A 12516-nucleotide genomic window follows, 5' to 3' on the forward strand; every position below is an offset into this window, starting at 1 on the left:
ACAACGGTCAGGAGTAATCCTTGACCATTCCTCTTTACAGAACTGTTTCAGTTCAGCAATATTCTTGGGATGTCTGGTGTGAATCGCTTTCTTGAGGTCATGTCACAGCATCTCAATCGGGTTGAGGTCAGGACTCTGACTTGGCCACTCCAGAAGGTGTATTTTCTTCTGTTTAAGCCATTCTGTTGTTGATTTACTTCTATGCTTTGGGTCGGTGTCCTGTTGCAACACCCATTTTCTGTTGAGCTTCAGCTGGTGGACAGATGACCTTAAAGGGTCACTAAAGGATTTTTTTTTTAGCTAAATAGCTTCCTTTGCCTTACTGCAGTCCTGGTTTCATGTCCTCATTGTTAGTTTTTGCTCTAATCCTTCTCTGTTCTGAACACTTCCTGGTTGTCTGTTTCCTGATAAAAAAAAATGGGAGCTTTCTCTCTGTGGTCACTAATCAAGGAGGTGTGATTACTGTGTGTCTAAAACCCCTCAACACCAATCAGTTTCGTTTTACAAACCATCACTGCCCTGTATTGGCTCTGTGTCTCTGTACATCACAGAGCAGGAAACAGCATGCAAAAACGAAACTAAAACTGTAGGTACATTCAGGGCTGTCTTAATGAGAGGGCACACCTAGGCAGTGACCAGGGGCCCTAGCTGTATGGGGGGCCATGCACTTTCCCCAAAGCAGCTGGTCCTTGAGCCCACACATCCCCGAAATTGGGGGCCCCATGACGGCACTGAGTGATAGATGCAAAGGGGAGCCAGTTTGTCTCCCACCTACTTAATGTCTGTTTACCTGCACTGTCATCATTGTAGGGGCCCCAGAGCATTACTTTGCCCAGGGGCCCATGATGCTATTAGGGCTGCCCTGGGTACATTATATGATTGATTTTTATATATTTTAATCATTTTTAAAAGGAATCAGTTAACTATTATATCTCTATACCCTGTAAACAGTCATTTCAGCAAAAAAAAAATTTTTCCTTTACAACTCCTTTAAGTTCTCCGGCAAAATGTCTTGATAAACTTGGGAATTCATTTTTCCTTTGATGATAGCAATCCGTCCAGGCCCTGACGCAGCAAAGCAGCCCAAACCCATGATGCCCCCACCACCATACTTCACAGTTGGGATGAGGTTTTGATGTTGGTGTGCTGTGCCTCTTTTTCTCCACACGTAGTGTTGTGTGTTTCTTCCAAACAACTCAACTTTGGTATTATCTGTCTACAGAATAATTTGCCAGTACTGCTGTGGAACATCCAGGTGCTCTTGTGCAAACTGTAAACATGCAGCAATGTTTTTTTTGGACAGCAGTGGCTTCCTCTGTGGTATCCTCCCATGAAATCCATTCTTGTTTAGTGTTTTACGTATCGTAGATTTGCTAACAGGGATGTTAGCATATGCCAAAGACTTTTGTAAGTCTTTAGCTGACACTCTAGGATTCTTCTTCATCTCATTGAGCAGTCTGCACTGTGCTCTTGCAGTCATCTTTACAAGAAGGTCACTCCTAGGTAAAGTAGCAGCAGTGCTGAACTTTCTTAATTTATAGGCAATTTGTCTTACCGTGGACTGATGAACAGCAAGGCTTTTGGAGATACTTTTATAACCCTTTCCAGCTTTATGCAAGTCAACAATTCTTAATCATAGGTCTTCTGAGAGCTCTTTTGTGCGAGGCATCATTCACATCAGGCAATGCTTCTTGTGAAAAGAAAAACCCAGAACTGGTGTGTATTTTTTACAGGGCAAGGCAGCTGTAACCAACATCTCCAATCTCATCTCATTGATTGGACTCCAGTTGGCTGACACCTAAAAATAAAAATAGTAAATATATTGCGCTAAACCACAAACAAAATATATTTAGGCAGCCAACACAACAAAGGATAATTGTGAAAGTAAATGTAAAATATAGTGTAGCGCCAATGGAAGACCCACTTATAAGGTGGATCTACTGTGACAGGAAAACTCTGGGCAATGTGTCTTTTCCAAAAATGGACCTCACCCACTGTGAATGGGTGCACTGACTATAGTAGGGTGACCCGTATATAATATAGGTGAACAAATGTATGTCCACAGTGTCTATAGGCAATAACGACCTTACACATGGAAAATAAGTACAGTGACTGTGGTACAGTAACTTATAAAAGGCAATAGTCAACGAATGGTTACAACAACCTGGGTGAAAATAACCAGTGAAAACAGTGTGACTGATGAGGTGAATCAACACCAAGCATGTGATCGTATAGTTCGGGTGTCCCAAGAAGGACAGCTAAAACAATCTCAATGTGACATGAAAAAATGTAAATAAGTAAAAAGTGCTTCCCCAATGGTAAATATGCCTCTCTGCGACAGTATATAAACCCCAGACAAACAGGCCCTTAACCCAGGTACCTATATATCGCTGATAGATTGAGCAATGACTGGTCATAAAATATTAAGATGACAAAATGAGTATGAACAATCATATATAGCAATAATGAACCTCATATACACTTGAGAAATACAATTAGCAACCCCAGCTAAGAATTGCTGTTTTATAGAGTCCCAAGAATGAAGAATATATCATAAGTCCATACACCTTGATGATAGTATGAGTATGGTTTTCCTTCTTGGTGGACTTGGGTAGAAATGTATACTTCAAGGAACAATTTCCAAAATACATGAAAATAGGTTTAAATGAGGTACTCTTACCAGATGTGGTGGACCCGCAGCCCACCGTACGATGAGGAGGTCTTAAAGGCTTGTGTGGGCTGATGTGGTTGCCGTCTGGATGGTATCGTCTGGTTAATTATCCTGGGCGTGGTAAGTATCCAATGTGCTCAGATTGCACTTGTAGCCAGGTGTTCCAGGTATTCCAGTAAGCAAGTATGGACCGTAATAGTGCCGTTCAATCAATATCAACAATGGGGAAAAAGGAGAAAAGGAAAAAACTCCTCATAGTGTAAAAATTAAAAAAAAAAATAATAAAAGCACTTTCAAAATTCACAGCGGTGACATGAAACTCCAAAAAAAGTTCATTTAAAAAACACACTTGAAAAGTAGCAACACACAGCAGCTCCACCACCTGGATGGATGGACAGGAGTAATCCAATAGTGCGCAATGGAAGGGGTGGTAGGACCAGTGTACCTTGACACCTCACTCCAATTAGCTCTTGGAGATGTCATTAGTCTAGGGGTTCACATACTTTTTCCACCTGCACTGTGAATGTCTACATGGTGTGTTCAATAAAAACATGGTAACATTTAATTCTCTGTGTGTTATTAGATTAAGCAGACTGTGATTGTCTATTGTTGTGACTTTGATGAAGATCAGATCACATTTTTTTAACAATTTGTGCAGAGATCCATATCATTCCAAGAGGGTTCACATACATTTTATTGCAACTGTACGTCCTGAAGCTAGTGTCAACCATTATATTGTGTATCCTATTTAGTCGACAATGTACTATTTAGGACCTACCCATAAATTAATTTAAGGCGCAGTAGTAAAATTAATCCATATAGCCCAAGATATTTTTAATTGCTGTAAACGGTCCTGCACTTTATATACTCATTCATCAACCTACATAGTATCTTGAAATCTAGTGAGCCATTTCTTCATCGCTAGGGCTCTGCAATGTTTCCTTAATAACGGCATCAAGCTTTTTGCAGTATTTAGAAGATGAGGTTTTGGATCTCTTGGTATGCTCTGATTGACATTGGACTGGTGTGAAAGATGACCACAAGGGGAACATCTGGGGGGATGTATTGTAAAGCTTTTGCTATCAACTCTCCCACTCCTTGCCAGAAAGGTCTATTGGGACATTTGTACACCACAGATATAAAAATGTACCCATTGACTACAACCTCTCCAAACTCCTGACAAAACATACAGTACTTTGTAAGCATATTTATACTAATATTAAGTTTTTTTTTTTTATTAAAATGATGGGAATGAGGGAAAGGAACCTTTCCACATATTGGATCTCTGTAAGGGAACATGTTAGTTGTGTCCTGTCTGTGTGATGAATAACCATTTCTAAATATTTCTAATATATGAGCTTTGAATAACTTGTATTATAAAATGAGGACAACTGTGACAAAACATGGTCGTCATTACCTGTATTAATGGCACCTGTTTGAACTTGTTATCAGTATAAAAGACACCTGTCCACAACCTCAAACAGTCACACTCCAAACTAGAAAATGGAAGACATACAAGACCACTGATAATCTCCCTCGATCTGGGGCTCCATGCAAGATCTCACCCCGTGGGTCAAAATGATCACAAGAACAGTGAGCAAAAATCCCAGAACCACACAGGGGGACCTAGTGAATGACCTGCAGATAGCTGGGACCAACGTAACAAAGGCTACCATCAGTAACACACTACGCCGCGAGGGACTCAGATCCTGTAGTGCCAGATGTGTCCCCCTGCTCAAGCCAGTACATGTACATGCCCGTCTGAGGTTTGCTAGAGAGCATTTGGATGATCCAGAAGAGGATTGGGAGAATGTTATATGGTCAGATGAAAACAAAGTAGAACTGTTTGGTAGAAACACAACTTGTCGTGTTTGGAGGAGAGAGAATGCTGAGTTGCAACCAAATAACATCATACTTACTGAGAAGCATGGGGGTGGCAACATCATGCTTTGGGGCTGTTTCTCTGCAAAGGGAACAGGACGGCTGATCCATGTACATGAAAGAATGAATGGGGCCATGTATCGTGAGATTTTGAGTGCAAACCTCCTCCCATCAGCAAGGGCATTAAAGATGAAACGTGGCTGGGTCTTTCAGCATGACAATGATCCCAAACACACCGCCCGGCAACTAATGAGTGGCTTCGTAAGAAGCATTTCAAGGTCCTGGAGTGGCCTAGCCAGTCTCCAGATCTCAACCCCATGGAAAACCTTTGGAGGGAGTTGAAAGTCTGTGTTGCCCAGTGACAGCCCCAAAACATGGAGGAAAGGGTAAACATACCAGCAACAGTGTGTGACAACCTTGTAAAGACTAACAGAAAACATTTGACCTGTATCGTTGCCAACAAAGGATATATAACAAAGTATTGAGATGAACTTTTGATATTGACCAATTACTTATTTTCCACCATAATTTGCAAATAAATTCTTTCCAAATCAGACAATGTGATTGTCTGTCTGGATTTGTTTCCACATTTTGTCTCTCATAGTTAAGGTATACCTATGATGAAAATTACAGGCCTCTCTCATCTTTTTAAGTGGGAGAACTTGCACAATTGGTGGATAACTAAATACTTTTTTGCCCCACTGTATATCTGCTGTCTTCACATTTATATACTGTTTAGAAAGTTCAGTTTGTGTTCTCTTCCTGGTTAACACAGAGTGTGATGTCTGGGCATACAGCCAAGATAGCTAAAATTGCTGATTGGAGGAAAGGCACACACCCCCTCTCACCATAGGCAGTGACTCTGAGGCCACGTACACATGGTTGGTCCAAACCGATGAAAACGGACTGAAGTTCAGTTTCATCGGTCTAAACCGACCGTGTGTACGGCCCATCGGTCTGTTGTCCTTCGGTCCAAAAAAAAGAGAACTTGCTTTAAAATCGAACCGATGGACGGCTGACCAATAGGTCAAAACCGATGGTTAGTACGGAAAAGCATTGGTTCAAAACCAGCGCATGCTCAGAATCAAGTCGACGCATGCTTGGAAGCATTGAACTTAATTTTTCTCTGCACGTCGTTGTGTTTTACGTCACCGCATTGGACTCGATCGGTTTTTAAACTGATGGTGTGTACGCACATCCGACCATCAGTCTGCTTCAGCGGTGAGCCGATGAAAACGGTCCGTCGGACCATTCTCATCGGATGGATCGACCGTGTGTACGCGGCCTCAGAGATGTTTTGTAATAGGGCCAGCTCCCTGCTAATCTATGTATAGCAACCTCCCCTGACAAAAATGTCAGGCTGCCTTTCTCTGATGTGTCTGAATATTTGTCAGGAGCTATCAGGCTGATAACAGAGGAACTGGTCAGGAGAGAGATATGGGACTTAGCTCTTTGAAGTGAGATAACAAAACACTACAAATATATGTGCCCAGCTCAAATTTCATGAATCGGGTTTACATCCACCTTTTTTTTTTTTAACATTAGAGAGTTTACATCCACTTTAAGTGCAATTGAGGTGTGTAGTAGTGCACCAAGAGGATGACGGTGCAGGACAGTTGCACAATTTACTATGCGGCAAAAAAAAAACTATCGGGTAAGATACACATACGACAATTTTCATTCCTAAAGTAGTGCCAATCTTAGGCTGGCCATACATTATACAAGGGCCTGCCTAACTGAATATAATTAAAAGTGTTTTTTTAGTTTTGACCTCTTATACGACCTAAAGAAAAATGTACAAGAAAATTGAACATGTAGGGCCAGCCTCATGCCCCTTACACACGATCCGAAAATCGGACGACAGATCATCTGTTTTATTTTTGCATGCTAGTCGCATATCGAACATGAAGAGTTTGCTAAAGTTACGAAAACTGGAAGCTGATTGGTTTCTATGCAGAGCTGCTCAAGATTCTCCAGTTTTAGTAAATCAACCCCAATGTGTCTCCTAATTGATCAGAAATATACAGAATTTACAGAAATATAGGTATTGGAAGAAGTAAGGAACAAATCAACACTTTAAATGTATAGGATTAACAGAAGTATCAATTACATTGTGAACACAGGCCTCTAAGTGCACATGCTGATATATTATAGAATGGAACAAAGTCATCTCATAAAGAGTTGTAATTCATTATCTCCATCTGGCACCTTAGAGATGCCTTTAAGATATGAAATGAAAGCCAGTGCTCAAGGGCAGTTGTGTAGTTCAGTTGTAGTGAATGGGAGGAGCGGCCTTTCCATAAATTGTATGAATAATTTCACACTCCATTCATTCTACAGCTGCTTTGTGAGAGCTCAGTATTATATTTGCAGGCCTTCAGCTGTTTTGTTTAATTGGTATTCATTGGGCCTGCTTTTGACTCAACCAAATATGGAATACATTTTTATCCTTTTGACATGACTAGATGCCTTTGTGCTACAGAAGGGTTAATATTGTGAGTACTTCCTTATTTGTATGCTTTAATCAGCTGTAATTGATGTGTGGGTGGGAGGGTAGGCAGGCAGGAGCATGACAGTCAAATTCACATGAATAGCTGGTTTCTGCTCACCTTCACACTACAGATCGGCTTTGTAATCTTAGCTGGAGTTCCACCCGTGTGCATTATGTTGTATGGTTTAAGGGTTGATCACTTAAAGTGTACCCCGTACTGGGATTGTGCATCATGAACTGTCCGTTTGCATTTTAAAACTTCACTCCAACTCTGGAATTCCAGGTCCTCTATTAAAGCAGAACTCCAGATATGATCTTACTGTCATACCTATATTGGACCAGCTTGGCATAGGGCCATGCCCTGTGCTGAGGGGCTGCCCCGCTGCATACTAACCACAGTGGGTCATTTACTCTGCACCGCCACCATTTATAGAATTCCTTTTATATTTTTTTAATGAATGCAAGGAGTTTTCTGAAAGAACGAGGTGGAGATTATGACATTGCTGCTGACTACTTTAGTGATTGTCAGCGTCCACAGCAGTCCTTTAAGTATGAGACGGGGCATTCTTACCTTGTTCCACGTTGGAGCAATGTAAGTATGCAACTAGTATCATTCAGCTTTTTTTTTAAATGTGTTACTTCCAAACAGTAATATGGACATTATTATTTTTTTTGCTGGGATTGTCATCCCAGTTGTGCTGCATCTGATTTCTCAGTTAGTGGAAGTATTACAGCCAGTTTTACTTTAGGGACACAACCCACAAAAACTACCAAAAAATTTATTGGTGCCTTTTTACCCAATACGGCCTAGTTTTACCAAGAAAGGAACATAGGGATGAAATATGAGTCGATTTTAACCTTAACCAGCCAAGAAATTGTCTGGAAAACTGCCATTTCCTGAAGCCGGAAGTGACGTCATCAATGTAGCGTTACCAAAACAGGAAATGGTGTTTTTTTTCCAGAGACTGATTCATTTCAAACCTTTTTATGTATGTGATTACTTTTTATTTTGTAGACATACATTGGTATAGATTTGCTGATCCATCCTTGTGTTTTTTATTTGAAATGCTAAAGTGGTTATAAAGCCTAATGGAGTTCAGTTTGAACACCTTCAGTGCTCCAGTGCTTTGTCATTGCGGCTACCCAGCACATGTGAGGCAGAGATAGTGGGAGCCTGCCAAAGGGTGGGCTTCATAATAGGTAGTATGTATTTGCATATTGGAAGAGAGTTGGTTAACCATGTAGAACACTAGCTATGGAGCACTAAAGGACCCATGTAGACCATGGCATCTTGGTGCATTTGAAAGAAAGTTTTAAAGTGTTACAAAACATTTAATCTCCACCTAATTTGAATGTGTACACAAAGTTTGCATATCGTTTTATTTTCAAACTTTCGTTATCCCCTGGTGCCATTCAAGGAGGCTTTCTTTCCTTCACTTCCTGTCCTGGTTACGAGCAGTGCACATATATTGCAGTCACATCACTGCTCTCCAAAAACTACAAATCCCATGAATGATAGCACCTGCCTTTTGTACTGTGCATGTATGCCCAGAGATGCCTGGACAGCAGAAGGAACCTGATGCAGAGATGTGTAGAGAACAGGATAGGGCCACACACTAGTGATCTTTCCTGGTCACGCTGTCACTCAGAAGCTTGTGGTTTGCGGATTTGAGGAAGGGGAGCTTTCCTGGGATAGTACGTGTTAGTATTATCACAGAAGAAAGCAGAGAAGGGTGGCTACATTCACACATACAATAGGACCATTTAGATCAAACATAGCCACTATCATACCAGAAGTTGTAGCAGAGAAGATTATAAATAATTTTTTTGAGGCTGTGCAGACTGATGCTGCAATTTAAAGGTACAAAAATAACAATGGATTATGGTCTTGTATTTTATGGCTATTGGGTTTGGTGACACTTCTTCCCCCCCTGTGCTCTCCTGTGTTAGATTGTTTTTATGTTTAGTCTAACCATTTATCCTAAATTCACATACTCACCCACCAAATTATTCCAGTGTTGTCCTGCTGTGATCTGCCACTTGGCTGCCACATACTGGGTCCTGCACCGCCATCTTCGTTTGTGACGCCATCAGGAGCCAGCTGTCTCTTCCGGTTTCTGGCAGCTAGCCTACTGATGATGCTTACCAGGTTTGTTCTCCTCCAACTGCAGTGTTTGGAAGCACTTGACTTCACATATCCCAAGGGGCAATGGCTTCCCCACCCTGCATCTGATGCCATTGTCCCTGCCCTCCCCAAAATGTGAGCTATTTTACCCTGTGGAGGGGAAGGATATCAGTAGGGAAACTGTTTTTTGAGTGAAGGTCTATCTAGGCTAGTACACTTTAGCCTAGGCTGCAACAGAAGTGTGCCTCTAGTGGCCTAATGGTCAATATAAAAACACAGGTAGAAAAAACAAAACAAATGATAATATATATATTTTACATATCGGTAAAATCTTTGCAGAATTTCTCTTGACTTCACAGATTCGCAGAAGTGAAGTCGCTCTTACGTGAATTTTTTCTTACCATCCCAAGTTACTTAAAGTGGTTGTAAACCCCACTTTATGACTTTTACCTACAGGTAAGCCTATAATGAGGCTTACCTGTAGGTATAAAGAATATCTCCTAAACCTGCACGGTTTAGGAGATATTCCCCTCGCAATGCGCCGCTGACGTCTGCGGCGCATGCGCAGGGGGGATCTTCGGCTAAAGGACCGGCAGCCGACGGACCTTGCCGAATTTAAATCTCCCGCGCGCACGCGCGGGAGTGACGTCATCGCCGCTCCAGCCAATCACAGCCTCGTTACACACCTCGTTCTGAGGTAAGTATTTCATAATAAGCTAATATGCGGTGCATATTAGCTCATTATGACTTTTGCCTTGCAGGAGAAAAAAAATTAAAAAAATTTAAACGGGTTTACAACCGCTTTAAAATTGTAGCTAGTGATTAAAAAGCAAATTTGGGACCTTGGGGTATATAGCTATGAAAACATATAAAGATTATCTTTAGGCCGAATAATTGCATCCTGTATAATGCAAATAAAAATGTTCTAAGCTCCCTTTTGACACTTATCTCTTTAATACATATTCAGCTGTCACATTGGCTCGTTTTTGTCCTGAGTTGTATGTCTGTTCTTGCTTTAACTTGTACACTCAGCCTAGTGTGTATGACGTCTTTCAGGCATTACTCCCAACTGTTACGCTGCTCTGTGGAGACCTAGAACAGCCTCCGTCTGTGCTGAGTGCGGGAGGAAGCTTGGCTACTGGCTGGAAGGATGCTGAGTCACTCGCTGGCTGGCAGTGACAGCTTCGATAGAAAGTCAAGCTGGGGGGCCCAGGAAAAGGGCAATAGTGTGGATATCCCATGCAGCACGTCCTCCCCTTACAACATCTTGTGCACATGGCCTGATTGTAGTCGAATAAACATGCGTCACGTCGGCTATGTACAGTATCTCACAAAAGTGAGTACACCCCTCACATTTTTGTAAATATTGTATTATATCTTTTCATGTGACAAAACGAAAGAAATTACACTTGTAAATGTACAATGTAAAGCAGTGAGTGTACAGCTTGTATAACAGTGTAAATTTGCTGTCCCCTCAAAATATCTCAACACACAGCCATTAATGTCTAAACCACTGGCAACAAAAGTGAGTACACTCCTAAGTGAAAATGTCCAAATTGGGCCCAAAGTGTCAATATTTTATGTGGCCACCATTATTTTCCAGAATAAAGAGTCATATCATCACAGAGTGGAGCTGTGGATATAAAATTAAAAAACACAGTGCCACGTCCCGATAAATCAGATTGAGAAGACAAAATTGGCAGATGATGGACTTTATAGGTGTATTATAATAAAAAATTTAAATTTATTGAAAACATTTTCTATATCTCCTTTTCAATAAATTTACATTTTTTATTATAATACGTCTATAAAGTCCATCATCTGCCAATTTTTTCTTCTCACCATTATTTTCCAGCACTGCCTTAACCTTCTTGGGCATGGAGTTCACCAGAGCTTCACAGGTTGCCACTGGAGTCCTCTTCCACTTCTCCATGACAACATCACGGAGCTGGTAGATGTTATAGACCTTGCTCTCCTCCACCTTCCATTTGAGGATGCTCAATAGGGTTTAGGTCTGGAGACATGCTTGCCCAGTCCATCACCTTTACCGTCAGCTTCTTTAGCAAGGCAGTGGTCGTCTTGGAGGTGTGTTTGGGGTCGTTATCATGTTGGAATACTGCTCTGTGGCCCAGTCTCCGAAGGGGGGGATCATGCTCTGCTTCAGTATGTCACAGTACATGTTGGCATTCATGGTTCCCTCAATGAACTGTGGCCATCTTGGTTATTGTAGCAGGGTTTTGCTTCCTTATGTCAGGGCTGCCCCTCTGAAAAAATAAAAAGTTTGGGACTTTTTATGAAGCACAAGGCGCATCAAGCCATGTGCCTCCATCCCTGATTACCGGGCAATGTGGGGAATGTTTAGGACTTCATGTGAAGCATGCAACCAGGAAGATAACACAACAAAAATGTGTCTTGAAAATACATTGTAAGTTAGAACTATGGACATTGCATGCAGGTATGATGCACAACAAAATACAATCAATAAAATGTATTGCATACAAAATCAAATAGTAACATAGTAATAAAGTAACATATTAGTTACAATTTTAGTAATTATAAAGGACCAAACTCATTGTTGCGTGTCTCCACAAGGTAAAAAACATAGCCTAAATTGATTGGTGGCATGAAAGTAAAGGGTAGGTAAAAGTCTTGCGATATAAACATGGGGTGTATCTAATAGCTCGATGCACTTTGTGGCTTCTGCCACTCATCAGGAGCAGATGTAGGATATGGGTCTATAACAAAATATTCAGATTACTAAGGGTTGAAATTATATTATAGAGTAAATCTATCTGTAGGGAGAGGAGGGGAATGGTTACCTAATACTACGCACAGACATACTTATGAGTCTGGGCACAAGTGTGAAGGGCTGAAGGCCGGCCGAGAAGCGCCATCAGCTCCGGGAGCTAAGGTGGAAAACTCTGATACACACCGTTGGAAAACTAGTAGAAAACAGCAATCCCGGGGATGAACCCCCTTGGATTTTTGAAATGTGATCCATATCAACGTAGCCATCTATAAAAAATGTATATAATATAGTGTGAACTATAGGTAAATATATGCAATGGAGTAGCTAATGAATGAAGGGAAATGTATTTGTGCTGGGACCAAGCCGTGGTAAAAATCTATACCTAAATATGAGGCAGATAAAGGTAATAAAGAAGGGCTGCCGCTCTGATGATCAAATGAGCCATAGAGGTAATCAAGATACCATTGAGGTGATCAAGTAGCAGCAGAAGAGTCACAAAATACTAATCCATAGAAGGAATCGAGCAGAAAGAAGGAGATCCCTGCAACGCAAGTGCTTAGGTAAAAAAAATCTTCAAGTTGAAGAACAGTGATCATCAT

General features: G+C 41.2%; 1 protein-coding gene across 2 annotated transcripts in view; it reads left to right on the forward strand.

Annotated features, from left to right (window-relative positions):
• Nucleotides 1-12516, forward strand: part of SH2B3 (SH2B adaptor protein 3) — a 184763-nt gene that overhangs the window by 22475 nt on the left and 149772 nt on the right. The window contains exon 1 of one of the 2 annotated variants that reach the window (XM_040346372.1): nucleotides 10221-10504. The exons of the other annotated variant lie outside the window; for it this stretch is intronic. The gene's annotated coding sequence lies outside the window, so the exon portion shown is untranslated. Of the gene's footprint in view, nucleotides 1-10220; nucleotides 10505-12516 lie in introns of those variants that run through there. 2 annotated transcript variants of the gene reach the window in all.

The sequence above is a fragment of the Rana temporaria genome, chromosome 1 (genome assembly GCF_905171775.1).
Source record: "Rana temporaria chromosome 1, aRanTem1.1, whole genome shotgun sequence".
Taxonomy (NCBI): Eukaryota; Metazoa; Chordata; class Amphibia; order Anura; family Ranidae; genus Rana; species Rana temporaria.